Below are 18,286 nucleotides of genomic sequence, written 5' to 3'. Positions count from 1 at the left end.
TTTCCTCTATATGGATGACCCCAAATAACCACCACAAGCCCTGACACCTCTCACGCCCTCTCTTTCATGCTAAGCTACCACTTGCATGTCAGGAACCCAGTGTGCCTTGGAGCTAAAACAAGAAGAAAGGCACCATGAGGGCGGCATGTATGCACTCTCAAATGAATTTTCAACCTACCTCAGCTCAGCTGTTGGAAGATAGTGGGGCCACCATAAGGAAAAAAGTTTCAACTTTAAACACCAGGATTTTAACATAGAGGATAAAATCATGGTGACTTCAGGACCCCGGGGTTGTTTGTAATAAAGCATTGGCAAGTTGGCAGGATGGTTTGGAACTGGAAAGCCTCCGTCCAAACTACACTGGCTAGGACCCTTCGCTCTCCCTCTCTCTGGTGTTTCTCTTGGGCTCCGGGTAGACTGCTGAAGCCACTTTCCCTAAGGCCCCATTTAAGTCCTGACTACTATAGCGTTCCCGGCCTTTGAATCTGCTCCTGACCAATCACTCTGGACATAGCTTCGTGAATTCAAACTCGGCTCCAAACCTAGGTATTTGGTTTCTGAACTTTCCCACTGAGAATGGTTCTTAGCCTCTTCTCACTTGAACTTTGCATGGTTAACCTCTGGCCTCAACCCTTAGGCTACATTAAAGAAGCTGCAGGACCTCAGGCTCCATTTCTAAGAAGTTCCTGCAATGGATGGTATGACACTAAACTCACAGCTGTTCTAACTCATTTGCCCATAATTGCATATTGCCCTGGGGCTTCTTTTGTAATTACTTCTATGTATTATTATTTCACTTTATATTCTGCAGGATAGACTGCTAAATCACATTTTCTTTTTCTTCTTTTTCTTTTTTTTTGTGAGATGGAGTCTCGCTCTGTCACGCAGGCTGCAGTGCAGTGGCGTGATCATGGCTCACTGCAAGCTCCGCCTCCCGGGTTCATGCCATTCTCCTGCCTCAGTCTCCTGAGTAGCTGGGACTACAGGCACCCGCCACCACATCCGGCTAATTTTTTGTATTTTTCATAGAGACGGGGTTTCACCGTGTTAGCCAGGATGGTCTCAAACTCCTGGCCTTGTGATCCACCCGCGTCAGCCTCCCAAAATGCTGGGATTACAGGTGTGAGCCGCTGCGCCCAGCCCACGTTTTTCTTTTCTTACAGAGTAATGGGTTTTATAAGCTGGGCACCAGGATGCCCAACTAGACACTCGGTTTTCCAGCCTCCTTGCAGGTAGGGTGGCTGTGTGACTAGGTTCTTGCCACTGGAACGTGAGCATAAATGAAGTGTGCTGCTGCCAGGTCGGCCCCAAAACGATGAAGGTGCCCTCCTCCGTGCTCCTTTCCCTACCTGCAAGTTGGAACATAAACAGGCCTGTGATCCACTTTGAACACTCAGCAGGGAAAAGCCTTTGGGCAGCCTAAATCCACGTAGTCCATGGACTAGTTTCCATCAACAAGAAAATAAGTACAGAAATTCAGAATAAACACTCAGAAATGTTTATAGCAATTTAATTACTCTGATCAGATCAATCTGATCACTATATAATACACGTATCAAAACATCACCATGGGCTGGGCGCGGTGGCTCATGCCTGTAATCCCAGCACTTTGGGAGGCCAAGGCGGGAGAACTGTCTGAGGTCGGGAGTTCGAGACCAGCCTGACCAACACGGAGAAACCCCATCTTCCAAAATTAGCTGGGCGTGGTGGCACATGCCTGTAATGTCAGCTACTTGGTACGCTGAGGCAGGAGAATTGCTTGAACAGAAAAAGAACATGAGCTTGTTCTGGCTGCTCCTTGCAGCTTTTAGCAAGCTAGACAAGAAAGAGATGAGCTCAGGCAAGACTTGTTTGCAAGTATGTAAGCAAAGGTGGAAAGGAATGGACAGTGTCCAGAAACGGAGGGCCTTGTAGAATCAGAAAAGTCAATTGCACGTGTAGGTCCAAAGAGCAGAAAATAGTATTACCACTCTCAGCCTAACTCAAAGGCCTCTCAGTAAACTGTTGCAAGGGACAATGCCAGGCAGGTCTGTAGTAATGATCAGAGTATTGGTGCATCTTCCTACCCAAGTCCATCCTTCAGAGGACCTCAGAATACACACTACTGAAGAGAGGCAGAGAGATGAGCCAAGCACAGAAGCTGGAAAATAAGTCATGCTTAAGAGCTTGACCCAGAGTGGGATTTGGATGCGGTAACTGACCTGTGGAACTGACTAGAAGTCTATCAAGTTTATAAGGAATTGTAGTGCCAGGGAAGCCACAGTTTGGCCCGGAAAGGCCCACGTTCATTCTCCCCCAAGGAGAACGCACTTTCCACACCCTTCAGATGTGGCTAGAGAGGGTACAGAACAAGGAAGGACTTCCCAGGGGACAAAGACAAAGTCAGGGCTTCTGGGAGGCCCCGCCCAGAGAGCGGAAGCATGGACCAGCCACGAAACTGACTCTACTGCCAGGACAGGGAGGTCTTAATAATTCCTGCCCAGCAGGGTTTCATCATTTTTAGGCCCCTGTTACATGTCTTCAATTCTTCTGAATGGGAGGTTTTATTGTGGTTTTCTTGTTTCTACTCGTCCACTGTATAGTGGATGTTTGTCAGAACAAAGAACAGACAGGACATTTTAGAGTGAGTATTTAAAACGGAGGTTAGAGAAGGGACAGCCAGACCTGTGGAGTTCTGGGGTCACCTGAACGCTGAAGGAAAGCATGGCAGGCTGTGAGGCACAGCGGGGGCAGGACAGTGAGGGGAGGGAAGGGAAAGCTTCAGCATCAGCTGGACCTGGGTCAGATGCAGGCACATCACTTTTAGCAGTGGTTCTCACCTGGCACACTGCCGATCTGGCCAGAACCTTTTACTTTGCTAAACCTGGCATAATCATGATGACAACTGTATAGGATTGCTGGATGGACTAAATTAAAGCAATTATTTCTAGAGCGCTTAAGGAAATGCTTAGTACAGAGGATGCACTCAATAAATGGCAGATAGCACTTCCCAAGGTTAGATAACTCAAAATTTCTAAAAAGTTCAGTGAAACATACAACTGGCATTCTGGGAGATTAACTGTTCATGCCTAACACCTCAATTTAACAAGAAATGGTGACAAAGTCATCCTGTAACTACACTAAAATAACTATAGTCCAAGAAAGAATATCCCCCTGCCTGAGTACGGGCTCAGTGCTGCAGGAGTAAGCTTAAGACAGCGCCATGTTCACTGCTGTTGCTGGAAACAAAGCAGGGAGGCAGGAGTGGAAAGGGGGAAGGGGAGGGCAAGGAGAGGAGAGCAATGCAGTGCAGCAGAACACAGGATTTAGGTCCAAACACTAGTAGATAAGCAGGTGAGCGGAGTATTTAAAGAGCATGGCCCCCACAGCTAACACTATACTCAACAGTGAAAACCTGAAAGCTTTTGCTCCAAGATGAGGAACAAGGCAAGGATGCCCACTCTTACCACTTCTATTCGACACAGTATTGGAAGTCGCAGCCAGAGCAATTTGGCAAGAAAAATAAATAGAAGTCATACAGATTGGAAAGGAAGAAGTAAAATTATCTCTGTTCATCGACAACATGATCTTATATGAAGAAATCACCAAAGACTCTACCAAAACACCCACTAGATCTAATAAACTAATTCAGTAAAGTTGCAGGACATAAAATGCACATACAAAAATCAGTTGCATTTATTTCTATGCACTAACAACAAACAATCCAAAAAAGGAAATTATGAAAACAATCCAATTCACAATAGCATTAAAAAGAATAAAACTCTGAGAAATAAACTTATTCAGAAGGGCAAAAGACTTATACACTGAAAACTATAAAACACTGATAAGGAAATTTTTAAAGACACAAATAAAGGTAAATACATTTCATGTTCATGAATTAGAAGACTCAATAATGTGAAAATGTCCATTTACCCAAAGCATTCTATAGATTCAATGCAATCCCTCTAAAAATCTGAATGGCATTTTTTACAGAAATATAAAAAAAATCCTAAAATTCATTTGGAACCACAAAGGACCCTGACTAGCTAAAACAATCATAAGAATGAAGAACAAAGCTGGAGGCCTCACACTTCCTGATTTTAAAGCATACTATAAAGCTATGTATGGTAGTATGGTACTGCCATAAAGTCTGACATATAGACCAATGGAAAAAACTACAGAGCCCAAAAATAAACCCACACATACATAATCAACCGATCTTTGACAACAGTGCCAAGAATTCACAATGGAGAAAAGATAATCTCTTTGACAAATGGTACTATGCATGTATAACAAACCTGCACGTTGTGCACATGTCCCCTAGAACTTAAAGTATAATAAAAAAAAAAAATGGTGCTAGAAAAAAGTGGATATTCACATGCAAAAGGGCATGGCCCTGGAGCTAGCCAGCCTGACTTTAAAGCCTTGCTTACCAATAAGTTAGTTATCTTCTCTATCTTAATTTCCTCATCTACAAAACGGGGATAATAAGGGTAACTTCTTCCTAAGGCTGTTAGGAGATTTAAAGAAGGTGCTTGGAATAGCCCCTAACAAACAGTTCTAATTTAATTATTGTTATTATCAGTGGGACGTGAAAAATGGAGCCTCAATTTCCTTTTTTGTAAAAGAAAGACAAGATCTAACTTGTCAGATTATTGGGACAAAGTGAATGACATAGCAAATGTAAAGCCCCAGTCCACTCCAAGGTCTAGAGGAGTCAGAGAAAGTCCACCGAGCTCCAGAGTGAGCTTGTTCCCAAAAGGTTGGGGAAAAGGGACCCCAACAGAGAATACTGGGAAGGGAGACCACAGGGAGAATCCTTTCCGTCACAATGGGTGGGTCACCACAATAACACCCCAAAGCCAAAGACTTCTGTCCTCTACCACTCTAGTCAGAGACACTAGCTGGTGTTTTTCACTACCTTTTAGTCCCAGAGTCCCAGATGAATATGTACAATCAGGAAAGAGGGGTTTAGCCAGCTGGGTTGAAAACCTAATGTTTAACATTCTTACTATATTACCACACTTCCTCTCAACCACTCCATCAGGATCTTGGAGTAATCCATCAAAACACATTCACTGATATACCAGTGAACGCATTCTCCATTTAACAGAGAAGAAGTCTAGAAATCGGTGATTGATTCACCCTGACTAGCTCTCATTCTTCTGGCCCAGGGCTTTTTTTTTTTTTTTTTTTTAAACAATACTGACCATTGGAGCCTCTTTTTGGAAGCAAAGCCTCTGTCACCTGATCCCCAGAGAAACGAAAGATGTAGATTTGTTCTCCATAAAAACATTAATGCCTTTTGCAAACATTTACTGAAACTAGAAGAAATACAATTGCGGAAAGTAAAAAGTTTCCTTTCAAAGTTTCCCTTCTTGTTAAAGAATAAATCATAAATGTTAGAAATAATAGTTTCTTTTAAAAACTTTCTTCAAGCCTCCTTGCTTTGTGTTAATAACTCTTTGTTAAGCCCTGTCCTATGTAGCTGTTGGACATGCTCACAGGCATGTTCCAGCTCACAGCCTATGCCCCTTTCTTATTTGGAAATGTTATTACTTCTTTAAATCTTTCGTAAGCAACTTCCTCTTTTCCTTTGCTCTCCCTTGCCTTTATCTATTTAAAAAAGTTTTAGGTTGTTAGCAAATCGGGTATCAGCTTAGACTGTGAGGTTCGGCTCTAGCCAACGGATGCAGGCAGGGCACAACAGTGAGGACAACCTAAATGCGTAAGGGATACATATGTCTGCTTTTCCTTTGTTTGGTGTACTCTTGTGGCAAGACTGCTGGTGAGTGTACCCTTTCTGCAGAAAGTAAAAATTGCCTTGCTAAGAGAATTAAATTTATGTTCAAGTGCTATTTCTTTGTGGCACTGGGGAACAAGCATTTTGCATTTCTAACATAATGATTGTGGTAAATGTCAATAAAGATCTTAAAGCACATCTCTCCTTAGAATTTTTGATAAGCGTTTATGGAGGAAATTCCATATAATCAAATGAAAATATCAGAGTAAAACTCTAAATACATCATAGAAATTAGCAACCATTAGTCAGTTTGCCTGCTTCAGAGAAAGCTCTAAAGAAACTCAGTTTACCTCTACAACGTTAAATGATGTTAATTAACACCTTCTCCTAAAGCATTCTACTTTCCCCCTCAGCAAAATAGAGTATATCAGCTGAAATAGGCCACAGACCTTATTGTCTGTCTATATGAAACAGGGGTGAAAATGAACTCAGAAAGACAAGTAATCACCTGATAGCAATCCATGGAAAGTTAACCTTGCTGACATTCCTCTTCACTTCCCTCTGTTGGATGTTCCTGGAATTTGCATTTGTGGAGAGTTGCATACTTGCAATGAACAAGTTCCACTGGTCCTGTTGTAGTGGATTCTACCTAACCTTTTATTCCCCTCATCCCTGTCCAGCTAACGTTCCCTCACTGCTCACCATATGTAAGTCAAAGACAGAGGTGCATGAAAACATGTATAAAGATGCAAAATTCCCCCAGGAAACTCATTATCTAGAGCAGCCAGGGCCAATCCTCTCATCCTCCCAGGGATTCCTGGCAATATCTGGAGACATCTGCATTAGTTATGACTTTGGGGGGTGGGTATTATTGGCATCTACTAGGCAGAGGCCAGGAATGCTGCTGCACATGCTACAATGCACAGGCCAGCTCTCCATAACAGAGAAGTATCCAGTCCAAAATGTCAGTATTGCTAAGGTTGAGAAATCCTGACCTAGAGGGTGAGATGAGACATATAATACAGGGTTAAGTGTGGCAGAGCTGTAACAGAGCTAAAAGTGGAGTGCTATCAGATTGACAACATTTAAACAAGTGGCTATTATTCAGTATTGGCAAGAATGTGGGGAAAATAGTACCCTTGTAACATGTTGGTGAGAATGTAAACCAATAGAACTTTGGGGGAAGCCAATTTGGCAATGTATAATAAAAGAGTTTAAAATATATACACTATTCCTATCTTTGGTTTTCTTCCATTCCTATCTTCTCTCTTCCTTTCCCTTCTCTTTTCTTCCTTCCCCAGAACGGAGCAATCAGCACGTAGCTGGGAATGTAATGTGAGGTCGCGGACTTTGGTGAGGTACACAGAGGCATGAGCTATGGCTGGGAAGCCACACAGAGCTGTGAGCTAGAGGGACTGGCGACTGACGATTAAGCTACATAGAGACACAGGCTAGCAGGCCTGGCAGCCAAGGACAAGAGGCAGTGGCAAAGGTGGTGGGCACAGAGGAGGCAGGATGATCTTCACATTTGGAAGACTGGTTACTTTAAGCAAATAAGCAAAAATATTGAAGATAATGAGAGTCAGGTTTTCTAACTGCCAGAGAAGATATCTACAAATATATTAAGGGTGAAGAACAGAAAGCTCTTTGGGTGTTAGATTGAAATTGTAGGTATAAGTATGAATCATGATTTTATAATACACAGCCTAATATAGAAAAATTTATAAACGTGTGTACACATATACACATATATTTCCTAGCTCTGTCCTCTGAAAGATTTAGAAGCAATAATACCCCAGTAACAATGGGCACATCAACCTTCCATGTATTGGTATCTAAATACAATTTTCATATTGTATATTAGATCTCAAGACTTATTCATCCTACATAACTGCAACTTTGTACCTTTTAATCTACATCTTCCCTTTTTCCCTGCTTTCACTAATGTAAAACACAAGGACTACAGTTACTAATACTGTATTGAGGCCGAGTGTGGTAGCTCACACCTGTAATCCCAGCACTTGGGATGCCAAGGCAGGAGGATGATTCGAGGCTGGAGTTGGAGGCCAGCCTGGGCAACACAGCAAGATCCCTTCTCTAAAAAACATTTTTAAATTAGCTGGGAATGGTGGTGAGCACCTGGAGTCCTAGCTACTTGGGAGGCTGAGGCAGGAGGACTGCTCAAGCCGAGGCAACAGAGAGCTATGATCACGCCACTGCACTCCAGCCTGTAGGACAGAGCAAGGCTCTGTCTATAAAAAAATTAAAATTACAAATGTTGTATTCAGCTAATTTGCCAAGAGAGTAGATTTTAAGTAACTCTTATCACAAACACAAGAAAGGTAACTATATGAGATGATGGGCATGTCAATTTGCTTAACTGTAGTAATCACTTCATTATATCTATGTTTATCAAGATAAATACATGAAAATATCATGTTGTATGCCTTAAATATATAAAATATAAATAAGACAAAAGTACCATTCTCTACTAAAAGGGAGGCCTAACTAGGTCAAGGAAAGTACAGGATGAGCCCAGATCATCTGGTGGAGCCAGAAAATAATGAAATGCTCAATGAATGACAGGGATGTGTTAAAAGGACACAGGAGCCGGCTCCAAGGGGTCCCCACTGGCCAAACTGAGCACAACTTGAGCATTAAAATAAAAAACAATCAGGAGACTTCAGCTTATTGAATACATAAGGAATCCACGAACACTTCTTAATAAAAACATGACAGAAAAAGGAAGTTCTTCCTTATAGTAGAATGCCAACTCACAAACGTAGAAAGAGTGATGGCAATAAAGAATCACCATTTGAGGCTGAGAGTGGGGGCTCATGCCTGTAATCCCAGCACTTTGGGAGGCCACGGCAGGCAGACCACTTGAGCTCAGGAGTTCGAGACCAGCTTGGGAACCATGGTGAACCCCATCTCTACAAAAAATAAAAAAAAAAAAAAAAAAGCCAGGTGTGGTGATGTGCACCTGTAGTTCCATCAACTTGGGGGGCTGAGGTAGGAGGATCACTAGAGCCCAGGAGGCTGAGGCTGCAGTGAGCCAAGATCATGCCACTGCACCCCAGCCTGGGCAGCAGAGTGAGACCTTGTCTTTAAAAAAAAAAAAAAAAAAGAATCACCATTTGGCAACATTCATAGAAGTGGCTGATTCAGGCAGACGTCATCAATATATGGTAAGTCTGTAGGTAGAGGTTTAACGAGGAACAGACTATTTGCATAACCTTAGAATACTTCCCCACAAATACCAATACATTTCAAAGGAAAAATTTAAGGTGGAGAAATCTGGCAGACACCAACATAACCAGGTGATTGAGGTCAATATCCCAGTGGTGGGATGGGTTGGCACCATGTGCCTTCTGTTGTGAGAAGCTAAGAAGAGCCGAGTTTCATTTCTGAAGGATTCCTGCCAAGAACACATGACCTCAGTCAGGTTGTGAAGAAATACCCAATACACCCAGGTTGGGAGTCATCCTACAGCATGTACGATCTATACAACTAAAAGCACTTTAGGAACAGGGAAAGTCTGAGGAACCATTCCAGAAGAGACATGGTAACTACATGTAACATGAATTCTAGATCAGACAGGTAGAAGAAACATTTGGGGAATAACTGATGAGATAGGAATGGGCTCTGTGGATTGGATGCTAGTGTTTTGTACCAATGTCCACTTTCTGATTTGATGGGTGTATGCTGGTTATATAGGAGGACAGAGTGCTTGTTCTTTTTTTTTAATGCTGGAGTGTGTTTTTTGTTTTTTTGTGGTTTTTTTTTGAGACAGAGTCTTGCTTTGTCGCCCAGGCTGGAGTGCAGTGGCACGATCTCGGCTCACTGCAAGCTCCACCTCCCGGGTTCATGTCATTCTCCTGCCTCAGCCTCCCAAGTGGCTGGGACTACAGGCGCCCACCACCATGCCCGGCTAATTTTTTTATATTTTTAGTAGAGACGGGGTTTCACCGTGTTAGCCAGGATGGTCTCGATCTCCTGACCTCGTGATCCACCCGCTTCCGCCTCCCAAAGTGCTGGGATTACAGGCGTGAGCCACCGCACCCAGCCTATGCTGGAGTGTTTTTAAGAGTGATGGAGAATAACGTCTATGACTTCCTCTCAGAATAAAGACTGATGTATATTACATATATAATATATATAATGTATATATAATACACATATATACATATGTATACACATATATACATCTATATATGTGTATATATATAGAGAGAGAGGCAGAGACAGAGAGAAGGAGGGAGGGAGAGAGAGGGAGAGATTGAGACTTCAATCCTAATGCCATGGAGATATAGAAGAAGATTATACTACTTATTTTCTCTTCACCAGACCCATGTGATAGTTTTGGTCCAGAGAAAGGCCTTCCTTACCCCCATTCAAAGAAATGACTTATTAAAAATCAAGCAGGGCAGGAGGTAAATGATTCACTGACGTGTTCCCAATAAACTCTATACCTGATCCCTTGCTTTGGTGTTCTATAACTAGTCACTGCCAATGGCTCTGAGCCTTAACTCTGGCTTTCTACCTCCTTGGGGAGTGAATGCTGCTGACAGACTCCACTGCCCATCTTTGAATTACATGGTCTGAGTCTGTCTGGGGGCAGTTCCAGAATTTCTACAGAGGATGTGCTTCGGCACAGCTTGGCTTAAAAGAGGAGACCAGGGGCTTGCCTTAAAGCTGCATTTATAAAGCAAGTACACTGCTTTTATTTAGACTGCATGTTTGCTTGGAAGGCCTTTGGACAAACCAGTGTGCTTATGGAGGGGCTAATGTGCCCTCCAACCCAGCCCTGCCACCTGCCAAGCCATCCCTTGATAACATCCTGGTCAATCTGCATATAGGTTAGTCAAGGCCAGGGCTAGTAGAAGCTCCAGCTTAATGTCCCAGGGAACAATGCAGACACAGGACAAGCTGATGAGTAATTAGGGGGGCTGATGAACATCCTCAGGAAGGGGTGGGGCAGGCTGCGCTGGGCAGGCTGCTTTCCAGAGTGACACCCAGTCTGGCCCAGTCTGAGGTATACAAATGATTCACATCTGAAGAGGGATGACAGGATCGTGAGAGTAGGGCAGTATCAGGGGTCATAGGCAAGGGAGGAGTTCAACGCTGTAGACAGACAGGACAAGAGGCAAGCCAAGGAAGAGGAATAAAGAGGAGGACAAGACTGGGGGTGATGAAGAGGGGCTTGGGTACAACCCAGGATGTCAGAACCTTCCTCTCAATGGGTACTAACCCCCTCCATCTCCCCACCGGCTTGCCTGGACAGGTAGAGAGCAACAAATATATTTCAGACTGAATTAAATCATTAGCTTAATTTGGGGGTGGGGGGCACTGCCTTGGGTCAGTTTAGAACTTTGCAGAGTAAACAAGAGACCCAAGTCAGCCTGAAGGCACAGGCGAGTGAGGATGGTATAGGTGGACCCTGTACATTGTCCAACATTGCCATCAGCACTCTCCTCCCGACCTGTGGGGTAGGTGGCCAGCTGTTTGTGTTTGTCCACTAAAAACTGAGATGCGCAGACAGTATAGGTAATTCCAACATGAAATTAAAGTTTCTTTGGAACTTTTCCTATGCCTTCGATCATGTAGTATTGGGTAACCTCAGCCCTGAAATTTATCTTCCTGTCATATTCCCCACAGAGCAGTTTCTCAACCTTTGATGCTATTTCCTCCTCAAAGTCCAGTATGATGTCAGAGGATAAGAGAGAGAAATGTGGAGGAACTGCAGCAGTGCCTCCTTAGCACTCAAAACACGCTCGTGGAGATACTGCCAACCCCAATAGCCAGAGCTGAGTGGGCCTGCCTGGGGCGGCCCACATCTGAATGCTCTGCCTCTTTATTTCCAACATTTATATGCTCTTCACAGGGTACAAAGCTCTTTCACATACATAAGTTAATGGAACCCAACAACAACCCATGCAGACAGGTAGAAAAATAATTATTATCCCCATTATATAAATGAAAAAAACTTATTCAAAGATGACAATCTATTCAGGGTCACAAGAACTCACAAAAGTGAGACCAGGATTCAAACACAGACCCCTGGACTCCAAGTACCTCTAGTCCACCGTTTGTAAAGGCACAAAGTCTCTGCACTTATGCAGACAGCTCCCCAGCCCCACCACCACCTCTGCCATCCATAGCAGGACTGAGTTCCGGGTGACTCCTCCACAAATACAGAATCCAGGATGAGGAACAAAGGATCATCAAGGCAGGAAAGGGGGAGGCTCTCAGTACCTGCAGGAGGAATGACAAAGGGAGGAGCAAAAGGCCCACGGCCAGGAAAAGAGAAAGCAAGTAAGAAAAGTGTGTATAACATCTCTAAGTCACCTAAGGCTTAGAAATCTATCTTTGCACTTTTACCAGAATATACATTTGCACACATGTTTACACAAGCGTCAATACTTAAATTTTTATCTAGGACGAAAAGAGGGCAACCAGCATTTAAGGAGTACTTCCTGTATATGAGAGACCATGCTCAGTGCTTTCTCTTTTAATCTTGGGAGATGGATATAATCTTCATTTTTACAGATGAGGAAATTAAGGCTTAGAGAGGTGAAACTATGTGCCCAAGGTCACAAAGCCTGGACTGGAACAAAAGCTGGTCTGACTGCAAAGCCTTGGTCTTCCCTTTACACCACATTAACAATGCCTTGGGCTTGATCTCTGTCATTTAGAAGCTTGCAATCAGACTTAACCACTCTGTTGGGTATAATCACAGGCCAGAAAGCATTTGAACTAATGTATACTCCAAGGAGAATGGCTAATGGATAATCTGAGTTATAGTAATTCCCATTTGAGTTACAGTGATTCCCCTTGCCCCAGCCCAAAGAAATAAGAGGCTGGTCTTAAGTTATTGTGCGCTGCTGCTCCTCAGCAGCAGGCTGAGAAACTTGGAGGAGAAGCAGCCAGCCTTAGGCATGTGTGTACAAGTGATGTTGACAGTGTGTGTCTGGGTGCTGCCTGACTACAATGCTGTGTGTGCATTTCTTCCACTGTGCACGTGTGTTTTTGAAAAATGAGATGGACTGCTAACATGTTGTAGTTTCTCAAATAGATTCCAGCGAACACACATGAAAAATAATCTCATACTTAAATGTTTCAATTCAGTCTCCATTCACAGAAAACATATGCAGGCCTGTTCTAACAAATATCTTGCAGAACAGCAAAATATCTAAAATAGATCTGATCTGATTAAAAAAAAAAGAGTAGCAGTTGATAAATGCATTTGAAATGTTTAGACAAGAAGAGTGTCATATATAATTAAATCAAAACCTCAAAATTTTGAATTCTAAAGAGAAAAAATTTTTGCCAAAGTGACCTATTTTCCTAGTTATATGGTAGTGACAATCAATATAAATGTTGTCCAAATGGCTAGATGTCCAGATCTCCACAGGATAACTAGGTCCTTGCCGTCTCAAGGCACAGGCACAAAAAGACAACTCTGGAAGCTTATCTCAAGTACACAACTCTCACTGGCAGGGTTTGCTTGCTAGTCTTTTTAAAACAGTCCAGTTTGTTTAGACAAGCCTGGGATTAACAGAGCCAAGGTGTGTGTTTCTAACTGTATCGCTTCTGTCCCCAAAAGAGGAAAACTCTGTTTACTGGACTCTGACCACTAAACAATATCGGATCCACTGTCCATGAGAAGCAGGGTTAGCAACTGTTGATGGATCGCTGGAAAACCCAACAACTCTTCTTAGCAATACAAAAGTCCATGCATTAATGAAACGTTGTGCGGTACATGAAATTTGTAAAGAGGAGACTGTCTGTAATTGACATTTACTTTATTCTCTGATACAGACTAAGTTGGAACCGTGAGAAGGCCCTTTATTTCTAAATGACATCTCAAGACCAGGTAATGCTACTTTTGGAGGAAAAGCAGGAGGAAGAAAAGCGTTGTAATGACAGTAACAAATTACGGGGAAAACATTTTATGGAAATAACTGAGTTTAAAAAAAATGACGTGGCCGGGCGCGGTGGCTCACGCCTGTAATCCCAACACTTTGGGAGGCCGAGGCGGGTGGATCACGAGGTCAAGCATTCGAGATCAGCCTGGTCAACACAGTGAAACCCCATCTCTACTAAAAATACAAAAAGTTAGCCTGGCGTGGTGGTGGGTGCCTGCAATTCCAGCTACTCGGGAGGCTAAGGAAGAAGAATCGCTTGAACCTGGGAGGTGGAGGTTGCAGTGAGCCGAGATCACGCCACTGCACTCCAGCCCAGAAGATAGTGCGAGACTGTTTCAAAAATAAATAAATAAATAAACAAATGAATACTGACCTACAAATGCTTTTCAGGGCTATTTTAATGATTACCTTAATAAGACTAAATTGTTTCCAATATTCACAGTCACTCCTCAAATTACACGCGTTAGGAATTTCTAAGCAATTTTGTGTAGCTGCAACTTGTTGAGGGAAAGCAATAAAGTAACTCTGCTACAGAACAAAAGCACTTTTGTCTCATGGTGGTGAGGGGGCATACCCACCCTGACAGTGTTGCTAGTTACTAGTTCCCGAATCTTTAGAAGCCTGCACATGGTTCAAGCTGTTCCCCAACTGACACACCACAGTACCAGATGTAACTGGAGGCTGAGAAATGTTATATCCCTAGGCTTCACGAGAGAACCTCAGCTTCCTAATTACCATCGACAGCAGTGAGACTGGGTTTAGAAAGAACCACACGTGCAAAGGCAGAGGCAATCTGTGCCGCGCTCTCCCCGCCGCTGCGCCCAGCCCGCCAGCCCTCAGCAGCGGACGCAACGCCGGTTTTGCATCTAGATTGCTTTTTGCTCCTAGCGGGGAAAAAGGTGGGAAAAAAGCGAGTTGTGTCATACACCCGCCGGGACAGTCCTGTCCCAGAGGTTTGTAGTGGGTCTGGAGCCCAGGCTTGCAAGCCAGGCAACCCCGAAAAGCCGCCGACTGGGGCCCCGCAGGCGGCCCTGCGCCCCGGCCTCCCCACGACGCGCGCCCGGATGACAGCAGCTCAGGGTACCCTTCCCGCTCCCTGACCCTCACTCACCGCTCACGTTCACCCGCGCCGCCGAGCCAGGGAGCGGGGGCTCCTGCAGCTGCCGCATGCCCTCGGGGCCGAGCGCGACGGGGCGACCGGGCGCCGGGCTCCAGCTAGGTGCGGACAAGCAGCGAAGGACGCGGCGGGCGGGTGGGCGATGGAACCCCTCCTCTCCAGCTACCGCAGCGGCGCGCCCAGAGCCGTAGGAAAGTTTGGCAGTGCGAGGGAGGGACCGAGGGGTAGCGGCCCCGCCCTGCCCCGCCCTGTCCTGGCCCGCCCATTGAGTCCGACGTTCCCACGGGAGAGCGCCCCCAACCGGCAAGGCCGCGAGCTGCGCGCAAAGGGCAGCGCTCTTGCAGATGCGTACCTGCCTGGGATAGTCCCCAGGTGGGTGGTCGGCCCCGAGGGGGAAAGGCGCCCACTAAAGGACCGCTAGTACCCACAAGCCTCACGGAGCCATACCTCGGAGCTCTGTATTAGAACGCAGTCCCTCTGTCCCTCTGGCCTCAGAGATCTGTTTGAAGTGGTTTCGGGAAGTGCAGCCCACACCCACCACCCGTGGGAGGCAGGCTCTACTCCAAACCCGACCTAACGCTGGAAAACTCAACCCCAAAGCTACCCGAGGGTGCGGACAGCCCCCAGAAGCAGCCAAAAAAATTTAAGGTTCTTGTAAGAGGCTTCTTGGCCTCCTGGGGCAAATAGTTCTGGATACTTTGTTTTTCAAAGCTGAGATATAAAACCACTGACCCACCTTTAGTAAAGAAAGATGCGAAGTAAAACAAATGTCTTGAAGGCGTTGTTCTCTCTGAATTCTGCAAAGCAATAACGAAGTCACAGAAAAGTTGTGCTTTCCTGGTGACCTTACAAAAAGGAAATACTGTGTGAGGTGAAGTCCTTCCCACTCAGGCTTCAAGCCCTTGTGAAGCAATGAGAGTTGTGTGCCCACATGTCTTCCTGTGACCCTTTGCCCTCCATCCATCCGTTCATTCATTCATCTTGCATTCAACATTAATACTGGGCCGTTCTGTGTGCCAGCTAGGAACCTCATCCTTGCAAACAACCTGTTAGATAATCTGCCCCCTACCATCAAAGAGATTCTGTTCTCTCTGCAGAGGATGTTTTAATAAGGTGACATCCCTTACTCAGTGGGTCTCATCCTGTAGACCATAATAGCCTAGTGTGCCTCAAACCTCCCCAGGGCTACGGCTAAATTTTCATCAGTATGTGAAAAGTATTATTTCATCTGAGTGTTCAGAAAATTATTGCGGTGTCTTGCAGTTGAACTGTGTAGAGAGAAGTACAACTTGTGAACCTAGGGCTAAGGAAAGATCATGTGTTTACCAGAACAAGCAGAAGCCTTGCACACAATAAAAATAGCTCAGTAGCAAACATGGTGAAAACCCATCTCTACTAAAAATACAAAAAGTTAGCCGGGCGTGGTGGCACACGCCTGTAATCCCAGCTACTGTGGAGGCTGAGGCAGGAGAATCTCTTGAACCTGGGAGGCGGAGGTTGCAGTGAGCCAAGACCGTGCTACTGCACTCCAGCCTGGGTGACAGAGCAAGACTCCGTCTCAAAAAAAAAAAAAAAAAAGAAAGAGCTCGGTCAAGGGAGTAAACAGCTCAGCTCAAACATAATAGTGCTGAAGGGCAACCTGGAAAACACCAAAATACTCAACAACCAGCATTTAGTGAATACTTGATGCAACAAATGTGTAGTATGTTGAGTAAGATGTTGTAGGCTAGACTGTAAACACCACTAAGAGCCTTCTTGTGCTGGGAAAATCTGTTCTGAATCCAAACAACTTACTAACAAAGGCACTTTGGAAACACATTATGTTGCATTATGTTGTACCTTGGGAACTTCCTGAACCTGAGGTAATTGCAAAGCAGAACAGCAATCCCACAGAGTTCAATCTGAATCCTTAAAAAAGGAGGAAAGTGAAGAGGGCATGGGGAGCTGTGTTGCAAAAGGAAAGAGACTTTCCAGCTAGATGGTTTTAAACAAATGTGGGTCAGATGTGAGGGGAAGACCAGAAGGTGACACAGAGAAACAGATTCAGAGAGGAAAAGCAGTGATTAAAATTTAAAATAAAATTAAAAATAAAAATAAAAAGATACCTATGGGCAGAAGCAGGAAAGAAAAGACAAGAGGCAAAGGACAACTAAAAAGAAAGATGTGGCCCCCAAATCCTACTTTTTAGAAGGTAGCCCAGGGACTATCCAGCAGAACCTCCTACAAATCCTTGTTTGGCCTGTGGTGTCTCACTTCTCTACCAAAATGTTTTTATTAGCAAAGCCAAATTAAAATTAACATCAAAATGGCAAGCATGAAGGCTGAGGGTATATTTTGTCTTAGAGATCACTGACTGGAAAGTAATTCAAAACTTTCAACAAACATTTGCTGGTCAGCTTCATGTATATAAGTGTTGTGCTTTGTGTTCCTGGAAACACAAAAAGTTATAACATTGTTTCTATAAGGAGGTAAAAGGGTCATTCCACAGTGCTTGATAGAATGAAATTGTGATGGCTGAAAGAACAATTGGGGGTGGATGTGGTGGCTCACGCCTGTAATCCCAGGTCTTTGGGAGGCCAAGTTTGGTGAACCACTTTAAGGCCAGGAGTTCAAGAGTAGCCTGGCCAACATGGTGAAACCCCATCTCTACTAAAAATACAAAAAATTAGCTGGGCGTGCACCTGTAATCCCAGCCACTCAGGAGGCTGAGGCAGGAGAATCGCTCGAACCCGGAAGGCAGAGGTTGCAGTGAGCTGAGATTGCACCACTGATCTCCAGCCTGGGTGACAAAGTGAGACTCTGTCCCAAAAAACAAAATAAATTTTTAAAAAACACACAAAACTGCCTGCCTCCTGCCACAGTGAGAAGCAATGTGGGACTCAGGCAAGGCTTCTTCCTCTCTGGATTTATGGAAAGAGGCCATGTTCCTCTGTCCCCAATTCACCTTGGGGCTTCAATTGTATGGGCAGGAATTCACAGATGTGTTGTTCTTAACTTTGGGAAGTATCTGAACTGAATCTCTGCTGAATTTTGCTCATCTATACTAATTAGCCTACAGCAGGTGAATGGTGTGGGAAAGTGGAATGGGAGCTATAAAGTGAGAGATGACAGTGGTACCTGAAATAACAGTTCTGAGAAAAGACTGAGCAAACAGTTAACTCCATAGAAACCACTGGCAAAGAGAGTACAAGAACAGTAGGTGGCCCTGTGGAATATCTCTCAGTGGCATATCAGTAACTTCAATTGAAAATCATGGAAATAGTCCACAAATAAAAGAAATCAAAACTAAAAATCAACATATGTTGAAAAAACAGAATCTAAGGTAAGCTCCCTGGTTTATTCAGTTTCTGTTCATTGTAATTTCATGTACGTTCACTTGAGTATTACTTTAGCATACCTGTGAGCTTGGCTAGTGCGATACTGTAGGCAAATACTGTAATTCTCAAAGGGAAGTTTCAAGCAGAAAATAGGAAGCTAGCATTGTAAATCTTTTACGGATCCTTTATAAAAAGCATTGGC

The 18,286-nt window shown here is 44.2% G+C and overlaps 1 protein-coding gene across 1 annotated transcript in view; it reads right to left on the bottom strand.

The window, feature by feature from the left end:
- The window catches only part of LPAR3 (lysophosphatidic acid receptor 3), an 83,022-nt gene extending 67,877 nt beyond the window's left edge, over positions 1 to 15,145 (bottom strand). The window contains exon 1 of the mRNA XM_011982131.1: positions 14,762 to 15,145. The gene's annotated coding sequence lies outside the window, so the exon portion shown is untranslated. The remainder of the gene's footprint in view (positions 1 to 14,761) is intronic.
- Positions 15,146 to 18,286: the final 3,141 nt, after the last annotated feature.

The sequence above is a fragment of the Mandrillus leucophaeus genome, unplaced genomic scaffold, assembly GCF_000951045.1.
Source record: "Mandrillus leucophaeus isolate KB7577 unplaced genomic scaffold, Mleu.le_1.0 Scaffold235, whole genome shotgun sequence".
Classification (NCBI taxonomy): domain Eukaryota; kingdom Metazoa; phylum Chordata; class Mammalia; order Primates; family Cercopithecidae; genus Mandrillus; species Mandrillus leucophaeus.
Note: the sequence above shows the minus strand (reverse complement) of the source record. Positions and strands in the feature narration are given on the sequence as shown.